The sequence below is a fragment of the Arachis duranensis genome, chromosome 3 (assembly GCF_000817695.3).
Source record: "Arachis duranensis cultivar V14167 chromosome 3, aradu.V14167.gnm2.J7QH, whole genome shotgun sequence".
Lineage (NCBI taxonomy): Eukaryota > Viridiplantae > Streptophyta > Magnoliopsida > Fabales > Fabaceae > Arachis > Arachis duranensis.
In genome coordinates, this window is record NC_029774.3 from 88,220,789 (window position 1) to 88,240,225 (window position 19,437).

Below are 19,437 nucleotides of genomic sequence, written 5' to 3' on the forward strand. Positions count from 1 at the left end.
GACGTCTGTAGCTCAAGTTATAGCCCTTTGAAGTAGGCATGGTCATGCTGTGAGCGCCCAGATTTTACCTTAGCGAAATTCTTGCTTCCAACCTCAATGTGCATCACGATTCTGCCCTGCCCTTGGCAAGGGCAGGGCAGTGTGCGTGCTGGTTGTTTTCCTCTTTGATTTGGTCATGGGCCACGCTTTTAAAAGCGTGGCCTAAGGCTCCAAAGTGTACCCCAACTTCAAAGTGTATCCCAAAGCTCTTTTTTCTCCTTTTTTTGTGCTTCTTTGCTTCTTTTTCTTCTTATTTTCTACAAGATTTATAAAATTAAAATATCAAGAAAATATATCATTTAAGTACAAAAGCATTCAATATTTAAGCACAATTCATCAATTTCTTGTATAAAAAAGCATAGAAAAATAGGTATATGATGACTTGTCATCAGGAATGTTAATGGAGAAAATGATGAAGCACCAAGAGATGACAACCAAAAACCAGGAAGCTTCCATGAAAAATATGGAGAGGCAGATTGGACAGCTCTCCAAGAAAATTGCAGTTGAAAGACCATCAGGCTCATTACCAAGAGACACTATTCCTAATCCAAAAGAAGAGTGCAAAGCTATACAATTAAGGAGTGGAAAGATATTAATGGACAACAAGGAAGCAACCAATAAGCATATAAAAAGTAACAAAGAACCAACAGAGAAAGAGGAAGTTAGCAACAAGGATATGACAACAAGCAAAAATATCCCAGAGAAGCTCAAAGAGAAAGACAACCAGCCATACAATTCAAAGGAAGAATTAACCCAAGAACAGAAGCAAGTGGGGAAAACTTTCACACCTCCACTGCCATACCCCCAAAGATTCAACAAAGAAGCAAAGGATTAACACTTTCATAAGTTCCTTGAGACTTTCAAGAAGTTGGATATCAACATTCCATTAGCTGAGGCATTAGAGCAGATGCCTCTGTATGCCAAGTTTCTGAAAGAGCTTATTAATAAGAAGAGAAGTTGGCTAGAGAAGGAGACTGTGCTACTCACTGAGGAATGTAGTGCCATAATTCAAAAGGGAATTCCACCAAAGCTTAAAGATCCAGGGAGCTTTGTAGTTTCATGCACCATAGGCAAAATGACATTAGATAAAGCTCTTTGTGATCTTGGTGCTAGTATCAACTTAATGCCCCTCTCAATGATGAGAAAACTTACCATAGAAGAACACAAACCCACCAGGATATCATTAGTTATGGCTGATAGATCAATCAAGGCACCTAATGGAATTGTGGAGAATCTATTAGTGAAGGTTGGGGAATTTATCTTCCCTGCGAACTTTGTAATCTTGGACACTGAAGAGGAAGGAAACAACTCAATCATATTGGGAAGACCATTTCTAGCAACTGCAAGAGCTATCATAGATGTGGAAAAGGGAGAAATGATCTTCAGGGTACACAACGACCAAATGGTCATAAATGTCTTCAAGTCAATGCAACACCTTCCTGAGCTAGAAGACTACTTGAGAGTGGATATGATAGAGAGCTTAGTGGAAGAAATGTTGGAAGATAATCATCAGGATCGAGAAGAAGAAATGGATCAAGATACAACAGAGGAACAAGCAGCCGAAATCTCTATTGAAAAAGCAGAGAAACAAGACAAGATAGAAGAAAGGCCAAAACAAGAACTGAAGCCGTTACCCACTCACCTCAAATCTGCATTCCTTGGCACATTAGAGAGCTTCTCAGTGATCATCAATTCAGCCTTGACTAAAGAAGAAGAGGGAGAGCTTCTTGGTGTACTTAAAGCTCACAAGGATGCTTTAGGATGGACCATTAACGACCTGAAAGGCATCAGCCCTACAGTGTGTATGCATAAGATCCTCTTGGAGGACAATTCCAAACCAGTGGTCCAACCTCAGAGGAGGCTAAATCCCACAATGAAGGAAGTTATCCAGAAGGAAGTAATGAAGTTGTGAAATGCAGGGATAATCTATCCTATCTCTGATAGTTCATGGATAAGACAAGTTCAAGTGGTACCAAAGAAGGGTGGGATGACAGTCATTGTTAATGAGAAGAATGAACTCATTCCCACAAGAACTGTGACAGGATGGAGGATGTGTATTGACTATAGGAGGCTGAATGATGCCACACGCAAAGATCACTTCCCACTTCCCTTCATTGACCAAATGCTTGAAAGATTGGCCGGCCATGCTTACTACTACTTCTTAGATGGCTATTCTAGGTATATTCAGATAGTGGTAGATCCAAAGGACCAGGAAAAGACTTCATTCACATGTCCATTTGGAGTTTTCGCCTATAGAAGGATGCCATTTGGGCTATGAAATGCCCCAGGCACCTTTCAGACGTGTATGCTCTCCATCTTTTCAGATATCGTTGAAAAGTTTTTAGAGGTCTTCATGGATGACTTTTTTGTTTTTGGTGACAATTTCAATGCTTGCTTACAACATCTGACCCTTGTCTTGAAACGGTGCCAAGAAACTAATTTGGTTTTGAACTGGGAGAAGTGTCATTTCATGGTGCCTGAAGGGATTGTTCTTGGTCACAAAGTTTCAAGAAAAGGGATAGAAGTTGACAGAGCAAAGGTGGAAATCATAGAGAAGCTCCCTCCACCAATTAATGTAAAATCTGTTAGAAGTTTCTTAGGGCATGCAGGATTTTATAGAAGATTTATCAAGGATTTTTCAAAAATAGCCAAACCTTTGAGTAATCTGCTGATGATTGATAATCCTTTTGTTTTTTATGAAAGTTGCCAGCATGCCTTTGAAACTTTAAAAAACAGACTCACAACAGCACCAATCATCACACCCCCAGATTGGGAACTACCTTTTGAACTCATGTGTGATGCAAGTGACATTGCAATTGGTGCTGTGCTGGGACAAAAGAAGGGAAACTTGCATCATGTCATATATTATGCAAGTAAGGTGTTGAATGAGGCTCAAAAAAATTACACCACAACAGATAAGGAGTTATTGGCTGTAGTTTATACATTTGATAAGTTTATATCATACTTGATAGGATCCAAAATTGTAGTTTATACTAACCATTCTGCTCTTAAGTATTTAATGTCAAAACAGGATGCTAAACCAAGACTTATCAGGTGGATATTGCTCCAACAAGATTTTAATATTGAAATAAAGGACAAGAAGGGCACCGAAAACCAAGTTGCTAATTATTTATCAAGGCTGCCATAAGAAACAATTCAAGAAGCCTCCCAGTCAGTGAATGAAAGCTTTCCAGATGAATATCTTTTGCAGATTCAACAAGCACCTTAGTTTGCTGACATAGTAAACTACAAAGTGGGAAGGAAGATACCTAAAAAATTCTCCAAGCAACAAGTGAAGAAGCTAGTCAATGAAGCGAGGAAGTTCTTGTGGGATGAACCTTTCTTGTTCAAAAGATGTTCTGACGGGGTAATTAGGAGGTGTGCCCCTGAAAATGAAATGAGGGATATATTGTGGCATTGCCATGGCTCAGCCTATTGTGGAAACTTTGGACCAGAAAGAACAGCTGCAAAGATATTGCAGAGTGGCTTCTATTGGCCAACTATCTTCAAAGATGCCAGAGAGTTCGTTTACCAATGTAATGAATGCCAAAGAGCTAGAGGATTGACAAGAAGGAATAAGATGCCTTAAAATTTCATTCTGAAAGTGGAGTTATTTGATCTCTGGGGCATTGATTTCATGGGACCCTTTCCCCCTTCCTATTCTTCCAGATATATCTTGGTAACAGTGGAGTATGTCTCAAAGTGGGTGGAAGCTATAGCCACAACCACCTGTGATGGACAAATTATTCTTCAATTCCTTAAGAAGCATATTTTCACTAGATATGGAGTGCCCAAGGGTCTTGTTAGTGATGGTGGTGGTCATTTTTGCAACAAACAGATGGAGAAACTCCTCCATAAATATGGAGTCATTCATAAAGTAGCCACACCATATCACCCTCAGACTAATGGCCAGGCTGAATTAGCAAATAGGGAGTTGAAGAAGATCTTAGAGAAGACAGTAGGAAGTACAAGAAAAGATTGGGCTAGGAAGCTGGAAGATGCACTCTGGGCATACATGACAGCTTTCAAAACTCCATTGGAAACTCCCCCTTTCAGCTATTGTATGGCAAGTCTTGTCATCTCCCTGTAGAGCTTGAACACAAATCCTTTTGGGCTACCAAACTCCTCAACCTTGACTCTCAGGCAGTAAGGGATAAAAGGTTGTTACAACTAAATGAGTTGGATGAATTTAGGCTAGAAGCCTATGAAAATGCCAAGATATACAAGGAAAAAGCCAAAAGGTGGCATGACAGGAAGATCTTAAAGAAGGAGTTCAAACCAGGACAGCAAGTACTCCTGTACAATTCACGGCTCAAAATTTTCCCTGGCAAGCTCAAATCCAAATGGGCTGGCCCATATTTAGTGACAAAGGTCTTTCCTTTTGGAAACCTTGAATTGCTAGATGAAGCAACACAGAGTCATTTCACAGTAAATGAGCACAGAGCAAAGCCTTACTTAGGAGGGCAATTGGACAAGGAAAAGGAGGTTCAGAGTCTAAGCTAAGCAAGAATGAAGGATGTCAAGCTAATGACAATAAAGAAGCGCTTGTTGGGAGGCAACCCAACCTGAGGTATTTCTCTTTTTGTAGCTAGTTCAATAAAAAGGTTAAATAGATTCACTTGTATTGCAAGGAGCTAAGTTTGGTGTTGCACACCAAAACAATTTAAGGAAGAATGAAGGATTTTAAGTTTGGTGTTCCACCAAAATCTCATTTGAAAACACATGCTCACCTTCTGCATAAAGGGTTGCTAGCTCCAAGCAATCAGATAAATCATTTAATCATTGTTTGTTTCTAGTTTTTAGTTTTATTGCCTTTAGCAAAGACACAAGGATTTCACATGTGGTTAACTTGCCGCATCAGAGGCAGTGGCAAGGGACTAAGTTTGGTGTTCACACACCAAAGTAAGTTCAAAAGCCTACAAGAAAGTCTTGCACACTAACCAGTTACCTAAGGGCTTGAGAAACAAGCAACTACCATTAACTTTGCAGGAGTTTAATCACTCTCTTGGGAAGGCTACACACCATTAGCTGAGAGTAAGAAGAAGAAGCCACCAAGAGGTTGTATTGTCACTTAACTCCATCAGATTGAATTGCTCTAAATTGGAAGTTTGAATATGCCCATCTTAACAGAAACTGTTAGTTTAGTAGTTGTGCATCTTGAATGTTCTAGTTGAAATAAGTAGGCTAGCCTAAGTGTATGCTTGTGTGCATTTACTTTCACTCAACTAAATGCATGCTTTGTTCCCTAAGTCTTTTCAATCCAATAAAATAAATGTTTGAAATATTAAGTAAGATGGTTCTTTGTTAGCTAGAAGTGAAATAATAGTAAAGTGGTGGCATATGTGTTTGATTGTGTGGTAGCTCACTCATAATGAATAAAAGGATAGAGTTTTCTTTTCTTAAGTGAAAATTAGCTTACTGTCTATGAATCTTAGCAAATAAAAAAATCATTGGTTGAAAGAAAAACAAATGGAAAGGAAAAGAAAAGCCAAGAGTGGCAGCAATAACAAAAGAAAGAAAGAATAAAGCTAGACACCAATAGCTTGAACTTTAGAATATATGCCTGTGGTGTCTTTGTACTAGAATCTGCTTGGATGATTAGGTTCTATGGAGTGCTTTACCACTTGGTAACTTGGGTTAACTAACCCAATATTATCAACCGAAAGTCCACCATCAAGAGCCACCTAGTTGCAAGACATTTAGTGACCCAAAAAGGTGTTGGGCATCAATGTCCTAAGTAGAAATGTAAGCCAACTGTCTGTAGTGAATAATGTGGTAAGCACAAATAAGTTGAGAAATTGCTACACACATGACACTGAGCTAAAGCTTGCAGGAAAAGAAAAATGAAGAAAATTAATTACCAATGATAAGTAATAATAAGAAGTCATAGCAGTGTGTTAATTGATGCTCAAGAGAGACGTTCCAGGCTTAAATGTCAATAAGAAGTGAGCTGTTGCATTGTCTGCATAAAACCCCATGAGCTACTAATAATGTCTTGCTGATATGAACACCCTCTTCTGTTTCATTCTTTCTTCTTAATAATTCAGTGCTTTCTTGGAGAGAAGCAAGATTTAAGTTTGGTGTTGTGATGTTAGGGCATCTTAGGCAAGTTTACTAGCCTTTTTCTTTGTTTTCATCAGGTTTTATGCACTTTCTTGAGTTATAAGTAAGCCAGTTGGGTAGAAATACATGTATGCCTATATTCATTCAACCATGAGTAATTTGATGCAGTTTCATGAGAATTATGCTATAATTAGTTGTGTATTAAGAATGATAAGAATTCTCATGATTTTGGCATAGCTTTGATGCATTTGTTGGTTGATAACAGGTGAAGAAAGGCATGGAAGAAGGTTGAAGAAAAGAGACTTAGAGAAGAGAAAGAGAGCATAAGTTACAGATATTCACGTTTGAGGAAGCGTTGGAAATCCAACGTTAACCCCAACGTGGTGATGAAAGAGCCAATTATGGAGCTAAGGGAATTTTGAGCGACACGCACGCGCCCTAGACGCGTACGCATGAAAAAAGCAAAAATTGACATCCACCCAGAAGCGTGCAGCAGGTGTACGCGTCACTGAGAGATTTTTACCGATGTGCGCGGAACCGCATAGTGCGCACACGCGCCACAATCGAACGTTGGGGGTCCAACGTTACCTCAAACGCTACCTCCAACGTCTTCGATGCTCGTCCCAGAATTGAGATTGGAAAAAGTTGAATCGGCGAGCACGCACCATTGCCGCGTACACGCACCTGGAAAAAAGGCAATGCACGCGTAAGCGTGAAGTATGCGCACGCGTGAAAATGCCAACGTTGGAGGGAATGTTGGAGGTCCAACGCTGAGGCCAACGTCATCCTTTCCAGGATCAAACTGGAAATTGGAAAATATACATCCACGCGCAAGCGCATAGTGCGCGCACGCGTGGATGGGCAATTTTGGCAAGGTGCGCGAAAGCGCATGTTACGCATACGCGTGGATCGGCGGACGTTGGCCCTCCAACGTTGGGTCAAACGCCAATGATAGCATACCTTTCTGGTTTTACTGATATGATTTAAAGTGGCATTTGAGTCAACGTTGGCACTAAAACATTGACTCAAACTTGAAGTACCAGCATCAAATTTTCACACAGATCTCTTCTCAAGATCAAGAGCAATCAGTTGGCGCATCTTCAACCGAAATTCATTAAGGCCAAAAGCCCAATTCAAGGCTTGAAGAACAAAAATAGGAAGTGTATAAATAGAAGCTAGTATGATTTAGAAAAAAACTTTTTCTTTCTTTTAGAATTTTTCACCTTTAATTTGGAGAATTTTTACTTTGATTTTGGATATTGGAGAATTGGGAGGAGAGTTGAGTTCTCTTCCTCTGAGTTTTCTTGTTTTCTTTTCTGAAAAGCTTGCTTGAGTCTTGGGTGTGAAGAATTGAGGAAATTCTGTCTCAATCTCACCTTAAGATCTCTTTGTTTCTTTTTCTGCATAATTCAAGTTTCCTTACTGATTTTCATCTTTCCTTTTGCTTTGAATTGTTTTCTGAATTGGATCAAGGAAGGTAGTGAGATCTAGACTTGGTTTTCTAGTCTCTTGACCCCTGAGATCTGAAATTTCTTTTCTGTTCCTCTGCTAAGGTTGCCTCAAGCTTAATCACTTATCTGTTTGAGATTTACTTCAGTTCAATTCATCTCTTATTTTTCTATCCTTTGCAATTTACTTTCCTTTGTTTAAATTCTACAATCCCAGCTCCCAATTCCCTTTTATGATTCAAGCCATTTACATTTCTTGCACTTTAAGTTTCAGTTATTTACGTTTTTTGCAATCTAAGTTTCTGCAATTTACCTTACTTGTACCTAAAGATTCAGCTCTTTTAATTCCTCTGCAGTTTAAATTTTTGTCAATTATCCCTCTCCCTTTAAATTCCATGCAATTTAGCTTCTATTGAACACACATCACTCAAATCAACTCTTGTTTGCTTGACTAAATCAACCACTAAACTAAAATTGCTCAATCCTTTAATCCCTGTGGGATCAACCTCACTCATGTGAGTTATTATTACTTGATGCGACCCGGTACACTTGCCGGTGAGTTTTGTGTTGGATCATTTTCCACACATCAGAGCACTGACCTCAACCCAGAGGCAAGGATCTAGCAGCAGATCATCGCCGATTATCAAAGAGTCGATGATAAAGGTGAACCAACAACTGAAATTCAATATTCCCTTTCCATCATTGATCACCAGATTTGCAGCCTTATCTGGTGTAGAGAGATGCCCGACAAACCAGACGTTTGTCTACAACAGCAAGCAGCCATTCCTACCTTACGGCGACTACGAAGGACCACCTCCAAAGAAGAGGAAGACCTCTAAGCCTACATCAGCAACAGCAGAGCCTTCAGCACCTCCTTCAGCACACGCACCTGTACCCCGTCTCCAAATGCCTTATGAGCTAGGTCGGGAGATCCTGCAGACTCTGCACCGCATTGGGCGTCGCAACACTCGCCGCTTCTAGAGGATAGTGGCGAAGTTTGACAGTCACAACCCTTGGCCACCTTCTCCAGATACACCAGAGCCTGAGGCCGAGGAGCCTGTATCTGAGGAGCCAACAGCTGAAGTTGGCCAGGCAATCTAGACACCTGAGCAGAGACCTGAGGAGCATAGAGCTGAGGGTTCAATTACTCAACTCTACGTTTCTATGCTTCTTATCATGTATTCTTGCAAGTTGCTTCGCTTTAATGAGTTGGATCAATTCTTTAGATTTTGGTTGCATTAGATTATTGGTGCATGAAATTGTGATCATCAACAATGGCGCCAAAAACTTGGTAGCGCTCTCAAACGTGAATCACACTTAGTCACAACTCCACACAACTAACCAACAAGTGCACTGGGTCATCCAAGTAATACCTTACGTGAGCAAGGGTCGATCCCACGGAGATTGTTGGTATGAAGCAAGCTATAGTCATCTTGTAAATCTCAGTTAGGCGGATAGTAAATGTTATGGAGTTTTTGAATAATAATAATAAATAAGCAGAAAATAAAGATAGAGTTACTCATGTAATTCAATGGTGGGAATTTCAGATAAGTGCGTGGAAGTGCTTGTCCCTGTTGGATCTCTGCTTTCCTACTGTCTTCCTTCAATCCTTCTTATTCCTTTCCATGGCAAGCTGTATGTAGGGTATCACCGTTGTCAATGGCTACATCCCATCCTCTCAGTGAAAATGGTCCAAATGCTCTGTCACAGCACGACTAATCATCTGTCGGTTCTCGATCATGTTGGAATAGAATCCCTTGATTCTTTTGTGTTTGTCATCACGCCCAACAATCGCGAGTTTGAAGCTTGTCACAGTCATTCAATCCCAGAATCCTACTCGAAATACCACAAACAAGGTTAGACTTTCCGGATTCTCATGCCGCCATCAATTCTAGCTTATACCACGAAGATTCTGATTAAGGAATCCAAGAGATATGCGCCCGGTCTAAGGTAGAACGGAAGTGGTTGTCAGTCACGCATTCATAGGTGAGAATGACGATGAGTGTCATGGATCGTCACATTTATCATGTTGAAGTGCAACGAATATCTTAGAATAAGAACAAGCAGAATTGAATAGAAAATAGTAATAATCGCATTGAAACTTGAGGTACAGCAAAGCTCCACACCCTTAATCTATAGTGTGTAGAAACTCCACTGTTAAAAATACATAAGTGATGAAAGTCCAGGCATGGCCGAATGGCCAGCCCCTAAACATGACCAAAAGATCAAAAAATACAATCCAAGACGTATAATACACTAGTAAAAAGTTCTATTTATACTAAACTAGCTACTACGGTTTTCAAAAGTAAGTAATTGATGCATAAATCCATTTCCGTAGCCCACTTGATGTATGTTTGGGCTGAGCTTGATCTTTACACGAGCTGAGGCTTATCTTAGAGTTGAACGCCAAGTTGTAACGTGTTTTTGGCGTTTAACTCTGGTTCGTGACGTGTTTTTGGCGTTTGACTCCAGAATGCAGCATAGAGCTGGCGTTGAGCGCCAGTTTACGTCATCAAATCTCGAATAAAGTATGGACTATTATATATTTCTGGAACGCTCTGGATGTCTACTTTCTAACGCCGTTGAAAGCACACCAATTGGAGTTCTGTAGCTCCAGAAAATCCATTTCGAGTGCAGGGAGGTCAGAATCCAACAGCATCAGCAGTCCTTTGTCAACCTTTTATCAGAGTTTTGCTCAGGTCACTCAATTTCAGCCAGAAATTATCTGAAATCACAGAAAAATACACAAACTCATAGTAAAGTCCAGAAATGAGAATTTAGCATAAAAACTAATGAAAACATCCCTAAAAGTAGCTAGATCCTACTAAAAACTACCTAAAAACAATGCCAAAAAGCGTATAAATTATCTGCTCATCACAACACCAAACTTAAATTGTTGCTTGTCCCCAAGTAGCTGAAAATAAATTAGGATAAAAAGAAAAGAATATACTATAAATTGCAAAATATCAATGAATATTAATTCTAATTAGATTAGCGGGACTTGTAGCTTTTTGCTTCTGAACAGTTTTGGCATCTCACTTTTTCCTTTGATGTTTAGAATGATTGGCATCTCTAGGAACTTAGAATTTCAGATAGTGTTATTGATTCTCCTAGTTAAGTATGTTGATTCTTGAACACAGCTACTCAGGGATCACCTTCTTCTTGGCCACAACATCATAGAAGTGGTCTTGATGGGCTTTGGAGATGAATCTTTCCATCTCCCATGACTCGGAGGTGGAAGCTTTTGTCTTCCCTTTTCCTTTTCTAGAGGTTTCTCCAGCCTTAGGTGCCATCAATGGTAATGAAAAAAAAGCTTATGCTTTTACCACACCAAACTTAAAATATTGCTCGCCCTCGAGCAAGAAAAGAAAGAAAAAAAGAAGAAGAAGAGAAAATATGGAGGAGAGTAGGGTAGGTGTATTCAGCCAAGGTGTAGAAGAAGGGGTCGTTATGGGGAAGAGTCGATGGATGTGAGTGGTGAAGGGGGTAATTGGGAAGAGAGATTGAGGTGATTGGTGAAGGGTTTTGGGGAAGAATGTTTATTGGAAAGAGAGGATGAATGTTGAGAAGAGTGGAGAATATGGTAGGTGGGGATCCTGTAGGGTCCACAGATCCTGAGATGATCCTGTGGGGTCCACAGATCCTGAGGTGTTAAGGATTTACATCCCTGTACCAATTAGGCATGTAAAATGCCTTTGCATGCAATTCTGGCGTTTAAACGCCGAAGTGATGCATGTTCTGGGCGTTCAACGCCCATGTGTAGCATGTTTCTGGCGTTGAACGCCAGTTCCATGCTTGTTTCTGGCGTTCAACACCAGCTCTCCTCAGGGTGCATTCCTGGCGTTTGAACGCCAGGGTGCTGCTTGTTTCTGGCGTTCAATGCCAGATTCATGCTCTGTTCTGGCGTTGAACGCCAGACAGATGCTCCTTACTGGTGTTTAAACTCCAGTAAGTCCTTCCTCCAGGGTGTGATTTTTCTTCTGCTGTTTTTGATTCTATTTTTAATTAATATATTTTTTTCATGACTCCACATGATCATGTACCTAATAAAACATAAAAGAATGATAAAATAAAATAAAATTAGATAAATTAAAATTGGGTTGCCTCCCAATAAGCGCTTCTTTAATGTCAATAGCTTGACAATGGGCTCTCATGGAGCCTAACAGGTGATCAAGTCAATGTTGTATAGTCCCAACACCAAACTTAGAGTTTGGTTGTGGGGATTCAACACCAAACTTAGAGTTTGGTTGTGGCCTCCCAACACCAAACTTAGAGTTTGAATGTGGGAGCTCTGTTTGACTCTGTACTGAGAGAAGCTCTACATGCTTACTCTCCCTTGTTACAGAAGGATAGCCGTGTGCCTTAAACACAAGGTAGTCCCCATTCAATTGAAGGACTAATTCTCCTCTGTTAACATTTATCACAGCTTCTGCTGTGGCTAGGAAAGGTCTTCCAAGGATGATGCATTCATCCTCCTCCTTCCTAATGTCTAAGAATATGAAATCAGCAGGGATGTAAAGGCCTTCAACCTTCACCAACACGTCCTTTACCAATCCATAAGCTTGTCTTTGTGATCTGTCTGCCATCTCTAATGAGAATGTGGCAGGCTATATGTAATGAGAATAAGGCAGGTTGTACCTCAATGATCCCCAGTTTCTTCATTACAGAGAGTGGCATAAGATTTATGCCTGACCCTAGGTCACACAGAGCTTTCTCAAAGGTCATGGTGTCTATGGTACAAGGTATTACGAATTTTCCAGGATCTTGTCTCTTTTGAGGTAAAGTTTGCTGAACCCATGTATCTAGTTCACTAATGAGCAAGGGAGGTTCACCTTCCCAAGTCTCATTACCAAATAACTTGGCATTCAGTTTTATGATAGCTCCTAGATATTGAGCAACTTGCTCTCCAGTTACATCTTCATCCTCTTCAGAGGAAGAATAGTCTTCAGAGCTCATGAATGGCAGAAGGAGGTTTAATGGAATCTCTATGGTCTCTATATGGGCCTAAGATTCCCGTGGGTCCTCAATAGGGAACTCCTTCTTGCTTTGAGAGACGTCCCATGAGGTCTTCCTCATTGGGATTCACGTCCTCTCCTTCCTCTCTAGTTTCGGCCATATTGATTATATCAATGGCCTTGCACTCTCTTTTTGGATTTTCTTCAGTATTGCTTGGGAGAGTACTAGCAGGGGTTTCAGTGATTTTCTTACTCAGCAGGCCCACTTGTGCCTCCAGATTTCTGATGGAGGACCTTGTTTCATTCATGAAACTTAAAGTGGCCTTAGACAGATCAGAGACTAAATTTGCTAAGTTAGAGGTATTCTGTTCATAATTCTCTGTCTATTGCTGAGAGGATGATGGATAAGGCTTGATATTGTTGAGCCTATTTCTTCCACCATTATTAAAGCCTTGTTGAGGCTTTTATTGATCCTTCCATGAGAAATTTGGATGATTTCTCCATGATGAATTATAGGTATTTCCATAAGGTTCACCCATATAATTTACCTCTGCCATTGCAGGGTTTTCAGGATCATAAGCTTTTTCTTCAGAAGATGCCTCTTTAGTGCTGTTGGATGCATTTTGCCATCCATTCAGACTTTGAGAAATCATGTTGACTTGATGAGTCAACATTTTGTTCTGAGCCAATATGGCATTCAGAGCATCAATTTCAAGAACTCCCTTCCTTTGATGCGTCCCATTCACTACAAGAGACATGACAAATAGCGGCGGTTTTTTTTGGAATTTGCGGCGGTTTTTAATCACCACGAAACGAACTTCCAGCGGTTCCACAAGCGTGGCCTATTAGGGGGTGGAGATTTGATTTTGCGGCGGTTTTGAGAAACCGCTGGCACAACCGCAGCAAATCAAATAATTGATTTTGCGGTGGTTTCAGAACCGCCGCTATTCGGTCATTGGATTTTAAAAAAAATCTGCGGCAGTTTTGAACCGCCACAGATTTATGTCCGTTTTTTTAAAAGAATGCGACATGATTATATCACATACAAAGCGAATGTAAATGACTTGCTAGCATAACCTTCTCTTATAATAAAAAAACAAAATTATATCACCATTCATGCACATGAATAAATTCATGAAGCCATTTCACAATTTAAGACAAAATAAAACTTTTGTCAAAGAATAAAAAAAGCATACTTTAACCTCTTTTATCATGATTCCTTGTTCTAACTGCAAAGCAAAATAGTGCAGTTATTAGCTAAACTACTTAATAATGCTTGTTGAACTCATCTCACATTCCAATTTAGACTTCTTCTCTCGGCTCCATTGTTCTTCATTGGTTGTTGACTCCATTTCAAGTTCCATACATTAGTGAGACTCTTGTTGGTTCTCAGGAATCAAAGAATGCATGTTGAACTTGCTTTGAGTCCCCTCCATTTCTCTATGCTGTTGGCTGTTGGAACCATCTTCATTAACACAAACTCTCTCATATTCAATACTAGGGTAATTGTTGTTGTTGTTCCTGTTGGCACCTGTTGTGCCTTTTGTTTCAAGCATGTGTATTTCCTCAACCATTGGCTTTCACACTCAGACTCGAGCATTTTTGAACCAATAATTCGACACCTACATTAATCAGTTTGTTACATATTTAGAGTGTCTTCTGTTAGTAAAAACTAAAGAGAAATGTTTCTTGTACTCATTTTTCGTTACATAGTAACAAGTATTTATACTGACTAGTCCCATTCCTTTGCATGGGATGAAATTGAAAATAAAAATGCTTACTTTATGACACTGTTTAAAGCTATCATGTGATAAAATAGACCCCCTTTCAAAAAAGCTACCATATGAACATTGTAGATTACAAATTCAATGAACTGAATATATTTGAAGACCAACAAATAAAATTATGAATTTGAAAGGAATAATCCTCCACCTGCTTTCGCGAAAGACCTTTGTGTTGCCAACATGTGTTTATCCGTGTCTGTGGGGTAACTGAAATGAAATTCAAACAAAATAAATAAATAAATAATAAAACACTGTAACAAAAATTCAATGTCCTTTTATTTCTTTTTCTAATAGAATGGAAGAAAAGTCAAAGAAGAGAAATAAAGAAACAAAGAGAAACATACGAATGAAGAAAATGCTCGAATAACCATGCTTTGTGGGGATACATCAACTTGGACATACAAGAAGACTCATAGCTGAATGTTGATACATGGAAATAATCAACAAATTAAATGCACATCACTTAGTTTATCAGTTAATGACACATTTTATTTATATTCTTATAGGAAATGTTTGGGGAGAATGAAAGATTCATGAAGTAAGTAACTTCACTACAAACACATTTTTCAAGTATTAAAGAATAGAAGTACTAAAGATATCCATCCAAAATTGAGCTGCCAAGCTTAGGCATACTATATTACACATTTTTCAACTTGGGCATACTATATTGTTTTTTGTCAACATGTAAAAAGATATTCAATTGAGCTGCCAAACTTTAAAACAAATAAGTACTAAATCAAGCAATTTTTCACTATGAAAATTTATAAGATATGATTTGACATCTAACTAAAAGAAAGGGAGAAGCATCTAACGGAATAAGGAAGCAAACATTGGACACCTATGAATGGTTGAACAATGAACATTTTATAGAACACAATTAGTCTATGCATTAAGAATCTATAATCAAGGATAATTAATTATTTTAGTTTATATTCAACTGGATTTGTCATATTTCACGAGAAACGGTCATATCTCTCTCTCTCTGGCTTCTTGGTGTCTTGTAATTTATAACATCAAATACAAACACCAGAGCACGATGATAATATATAAAACCAATTCATTGTTAGGATGATTGGACCTTACTGGTTTCCTCTGTTATTCTTCTACATCAAATTTGCCAAGGATGGAAAAATCAAAGTCTTTGGCACATTATTTATCTATTTATTTTTTTAAAAAAGACAAGACAAGAGCCACAATTCAATAAGAAACAACATATTAATACAACCATAGAAAGGAACACCTCTTTATATTCCACAAGGGAGGAACAAAATGATGCAACTCCAAACCAAAATAGAAAATCATGAAAAAAAAGCTGAGAAAAAATAAGATAAATTGAATCAGATATTAAGAAAAAAGATGCAATTATGCACCCTAAAATTCAATATTTGTTAAATGCTATATAGCAGATAATGCAGTAAAAACAAGAGGCTTTTTTTCCATTGTTGACAGATAATATGCCCAAATGAAAAAGATAATAAAGTAAATCATATAAAAGCATGTGAATCATGTTAAAGGGAGTGAAAACCAACCCCCTCTTGCATGAAAAGGAGCCTTGCCTTCTTTTGTTGGTAATCTGGCCAAGGAGATAGAGAAGAACCACTCTCGGTTCTCCAATCTGCTTTATTCTCATTTGCACCATGGAACATCGAAGATGAAGAACCTGAACTTCTTTTGCTGCAGCCTCAGTTTGATTATCGACAGTGATAACATCAAGTGAAAAAAGAGCATGTTTTGCGAGATAAATTTTTGGAGGCTAAACAAAGAAAGTGAAAAGTTTAAATTTAAACCCTTACCTCTCCGAAATTGAAACAGGGGAACAAAGGTTTCAGATAAATTTATTTACTTCTACTTAACATTCTTTTGAAGTCTTCTCTTAACCCAATTAAACATGAGGCATAATCTGAATCAAAATTAATCAAATATATAGAGAAAATCTGAATCAAAATCCTTAACTCTAAACAACTACAATTTAACTGAATTAATCAAATATATAGATAAAATCTGAATGAAAATAACCTGAAAGCATAATGTGAACCAAGAAGATATACAAATCTTGAGGAAAATAAGATTCTAATTTCGTAAGTGATCAAGAATGAAAACAAGAAAGAAAGAGTAATGTGGAAGTACGAACCAGTGACAAGGAAGAGGCTGCGATAACTCAGATTTGCTGGAGGAGAGGGGAACGGTCCACAACGGTGAGAGGAGGACGTCTGGGCAGCCACGCGACTCAGAGATGGCACAGACGTGCACGGTGGATGCGAGAACAGGGGTGGGTTACGCACACCGAGGATGAGGAATTAGGGATTTCACGCACTATAGAGTAGAGGGAAACGGTCGACGACGGTGAGAGGAGGTTGGGTCGGTAGCCACGCGACTCCACGGTAACACAGCGGTGCACGGTGTGTTTGAGCACAAGGGTTCTTACGCTTCCACTCTCCTATCGTAGGTTCCTCTTCTTTCTGATTTTGGGTATTGAAGTGATTTAGGGTGAAATCAAAGTACTGGGTTGGGGTTTGCGGCAGAATTTCATTGAATCGACATTAATCCAGTTGATTCTGCGTCATAATGAAAAAATCGGATGCCAATCGCAGCTATTTTGAAAACTTACGGCAGATGGAAAAAACAGCATGCAAATTGCTGCCGCCATCTTCTGCGTATCTTATAGTGATTATTCACGGAATTCCTCTCAGAAGTGTACATGAACTGGTTATTTGCAACCGTGTCAATAAGTTCTTGAGCTTCTGCAGGCATTTTCTTTAGGTGAATGGATCCACCTGTAGAATGGTCTAGTGACATCATAGAGAACTCAGACAGACCATAATAGAATATATCCAGAATGGTCCATTTTGAAAGCATGTCAGAAGGACACCTTTTGGTTATCTGCTTGTATCTTTCCCAAGCTTCATAGAGGAATTCACCATCTTTTTGTTTGAATGTCTGAACATCTAATCTAAGCTTGCTCAGCTTTTGAGGAGGAAAGAATTTAGCCAAGAAGGCCGTGACCAGCTTATCCCAGGAGTCCAGGCTATCCTTAGGTTGTGAATCCAACCATGTTCTAGCTCTGTCTCTTACAGCAAAAGGGAAAAGCATGAGCCTGTAGACTTCAGGATCTACTCTATTCGTCTTTACAGTCTCACAGATCTACAAGAACTCAGTTAAAAACTGATAGGGATCTTCTGATGGAAGTCCATGAAATTTGCAGTTTTGTTGCATTAGAGCAACTAGTTGAGGTTTCAGCTCAAAATTGTTTGCTCCAATGGTAGGAATTGAGATGCTTCTTCCATCAAACTTGGAAGTAGGTGTAGTATAATCACCAAGCATCCTTCTTGCATTATTATTGTTGGGTTCGGCTGCCATCTCCTTTTCTTGTTCAAAAATTTCAGCAAGGTTTGTCTCTGGATTGTTGTAATTTAGCTTCTCTTAGTTTCCTCTTCAGAGTCCTTTCAGGTTCTGGATCAGCTTCAACAAGAATGTATTTTTACTTGTTCTTGCTCTCATATGAGAAAGAAGAGAACAGAAAAAGGAAGAGAAATCCTCTATGTCACAGTAAAGAGGTTCCTTATTATTAGTAGAAGAAGAAAGGGAATAAGAAGAATGGAGAATCCAAACACAAGAGTAAGGATAGAGGTAGTGATTTGAGATGAAGAGAAGTGAAGAGAGGTGTTAGTAAATAAATAAATAAATAGAATAAGATGAGAGAAGGAGAAATTTTCGAAAAATAAATTTTTGAAAAGGAGTTAGTGATTTTCAAAAATTAAAGGAAGAACTAAAATTGAAATTAAAATTTAAAACAATTAATTAATTAAGAAAATTTTTGAAAAAGAGGGAGGTATTTTCAAAAATTAGAGAAAGAAAAGTTGTTAGGTGGTTTTGAAAAAGATAAGAAACAAACAAAAAGTCAAATAGTTAGTTGAAAAAGATGTTAAAATCAATTTTGAAAAGATAAGAAGATAAGAAGTTAAATAAGATATTTTGAAATCAAATTTTTGAAAAAGATAAAATTTTTAAAAAGATATAATATAAAAAGATATGATAAGAAGATATGATTAAAAACATATGGTTGAAAAAGATTTAATTTAAAATTAATTACTTAACTAACAAGAAACTAAAAGATAAGATTGAATCAATCACATTAATTGTTAGTGTAATTTCGAAAATTATGAAATAAAGATAAAAAAGATTTTGAAAATCAATTTAAAGAAATTTTCGAAAATATATATATAAAAAAATGAAAAAGATTTGAGTTTTGAAAAAGTTTTTGAAAATATAGGATTTTTAAAATTGAAATTTTGACTTGACTAACAAGAAAACAACTCATTTTAAAAATTTTTTACCAAGTCAACCTAAAACTTCGAATTTTTTTGAGAGAAATAAGGAAAAGAAATTTTTTTATTTTTGAATTTTTAATGATGAGAGAGAAAAACACAAATATGACCCAAAACATGAAAATTTTGGATCAAAACCAATGATGCATGCAAGAACACTATGAATGTCAAGATGAACACTAAGAACACTTTGAAGATCATGATGAACATCAAGAACATATTTTTGAAAATTTTTTGATGCAAAGAAAACATGCAAGACACCAAACTTAGAAATCCTCAATGCTTAGACAATATGAATGCAAAGATGCACATGAAAAACAATAAAAGACACAAAACAAGAAAACATCAAGATCAAACAAGAAGACTTACCAAGAACAACTTGAAGATCATGAAGAACACTATGAATGCATGAATTTTCGAAAATTGCAAGAACAAAATGAATATGCAATTGACACCAAACTTAAAACATGACACAAAACTCAAACAAGAAACAAAAAATATTTTTGGTTTTTATGATTTTATGATTTTTTTTTGTATATTCTTTTATTTTTTTCGAAAAAATATAGGAAAAGAAATTAAGAGATTCAAAATTTTTAATAAGAATTCCAGGAATCTTTCAATATTAGTCTAAAGCTCCAATCCAAGGGTTGGGCATGGCTTAATAGCCAGCCAGCTTTAGAAGATGTAAATCAGGCATGCAACAGCTGATATTTCATCCAACTCCATATACATACCCGTTATGTTGACAAGTGGAAGCCTCAATCCAAAAGGATTTGGATATGGCTTTACAGCCAGTCAGGCTTCAACATGTTACTATGAAACT

General features: G+C 38.0%; 1 non-coding gene across 1 annotated transcript; it reads left to right on the forward strand.

The window, feature by feature from the left end:
• Window positions 1-17,139: 17,139 nt before the first annotated feature.
• On the forward strand, window positions 17,140-17,247 carry LOC127746194 (small nucleolar RNA R71). The gene has a single exon (XR_008007814.1). It is a non-coding gene; the product is annotated as a small nucleolar RNA R71 (small nucleolar RNA).
• The last annotated feature ends 2,190 nt before the right edge of the window (window positions 17,248-19,437 follow it).